Source organism: Rutidosis leptorrhynchoides, chromosome 4 (genome assembly GCF_046630445.1).
Source record: "Rutidosis leptorrhynchoides isolate AG116_Rl617_1_P2 chromosome 4, CSIRO_AGI_Rlap_v1, whole genome shotgun sequence".
NCBI lineage: Eukaryota > Viridiplantae > Streptophyta > Magnoliopsida > Asterales > Asteraceae > Rutidosis > Rutidosis leptorrhynchoides.
This window is the reverse complement of record NC_092336.1, coordinates 432,316,615-432,318,421: the sequence shown is the minus strand read 5'-3', so window position 1 is coordinate 432,318,421 and position 1,807 is coordinate 432,316,615. Positions and strand designations below refer to the sequence as shown.

The following is a 1,807-nucleotide window of genomic DNA, read 5'->3' as shown; positions in this document are numbered from 1 at the left end:
TTATTAAACAACAAAGGTTAATACGGTTACATTTTTTTTCAAAAGGAAAACGACATAAACACGAACATAAATTAAAATCTTCTAGGCGCTTTTGGGATCGGTTCGACGACTTCTTCTTCTTCTTCTTCTTCTTCTTCTTCTTCTTCTTCTTCTTCTTCTTCTTCTTCTTCTTCTTCTTCTTCTTCTTCTTCTTCTTCTATCATATCCAGCAGATTGAGTGCGACACTACCAAAATCCGAACTCGCAGCATCTATTGCATATTTTGTGAGACTATTCAATTTTGGAGGCATTGGTGATTTTTTAGTAATATTGAGGGGACATAACTACCTATTTCGTCCTTAATGTTTGGCCTTTGTTTCATCCTCATCCCTAAAGTTATTTTCTCTCATCCTCAACCTTAAAGTTACATCTCAGTTTCATTCTCATCCCTGGCCTTAACAGACGTTAACTCCTTACCAGAAGTGTTACTCACGTGGTAAACACGTGAGGGTAATATTGTCTTTTGCATTTATGTATAGTATTATTTATATATGAAGTTTAAAAACTTTAGGGACTAGGATGTAACACAATTATAACTATGAGGACCAATGGCGTACTTAAGTGGTATTAAAAAGGCACACCGTATCATTCTTTCTGCCATTCGATTCTTTCTTATAAACCCTAGTTCCCAAATTGTTTTTACCAGGTCTAGAACCCTAATTCGAAAATTACGATTATGGTTAATTGTTGGTATGGTAGAAAAGCGGTTCTTCGCACATCAACTACTCAGAGAAACCCAGGAAGAAGATTTTACGCTTGCCCAATTCCGGTATTTACTGTCTTAATTTTTTTTTTTTTAAATTCGCTGCAACATGATACTGTTTCTATGAACTCTGATGTAGAATAATGTTTGTATTTTTTTATATAGTGGTCCAAATGTCAGTTTGTACAATGGTATGACCCACCAGTGATGGATCGAGAAGAGTTATTGGAGATGAATGAAATGCTTGAATTGAAACTCAAGATGGAGGAAAGGAAAAGAAGATGGATCCAGTTTCTTTTGATATTGTTATGTTTTGTCATTGTTTATTCCAAATTTTCTTATTAGTTAGATTGTAGCTCGATCCAGTTTCTTTCGATCCAGTTTCTTTTGAAAGTAATGTAATTTGGAATTTCATATTGAATGTACCCTGCAGTTCGATTATAAATGAATTTTTCTTATTGATGTTATATTGCAGTTCGATTGTTTACTGAAATAGCAGTGTTGTTACAGCAAAAAAGGAGATATATTTGACATGAAATTTTGCAGTTACAGTTGTTGTTGTTCAAGTATTTTTCTGCAGTACTGATACAGCATAAAAGCAGATATATTTGACATGGAATATCAGTACTGTATTACGAAATAGGATATATATATATATGACATGAAATAGCAGAACTTGACATAAAACAGTTTGCATAAAACACCAAATAGAAAAGCAGTCTTGCATAAAACACCAAAAGTAGCATAGTACATTACACTTGACATGAAATAACATCAAAATATCATTCATGAACCAAATATGCATAAAACACCAAAAGTAGCATTAAAACATTAAACTTGAGATTGTTGACCCATTCTTGACCCAAAGCAGCAATCTTGACCTTTATTGACTCTGACCAGTGTTTACCCCAGCATTAGTACATCGCCGTTTGTTATGCCCAGGTTCTTTGCAATTACCACAACGATTAATTGAACCCTGCTTTGACAATTTGGTTTTTCCTTTCAAGTCAACCTTTTCATCTTTCCCTTTTTTTCGATTCTTCTTAGGTCTTCCAGCTGTAGCTT

The 1,807-nt window shown here is 33.9% G+C and overlaps 1 long non-coding RNA gene across 1 annotated transcript; it reads left to right on the top strand.

Annotated features, from left to right (window-relative positions):
• The first annotated feature begins 661 nt into the window (after positions 1–661).
• LOC139904634 (uncharacterized) lies at positions 662–1,204 on the top strand. The gene is made up of 2 exons (XR_011778922.1): positions 662–808; positions 908–1,204. It is a non-coding gene; the product is annotated as an uncharacterized lncRNA (long non-coding RNA).
• Positions 1,205–1,807: the final 603 nt, after the last annotated feature.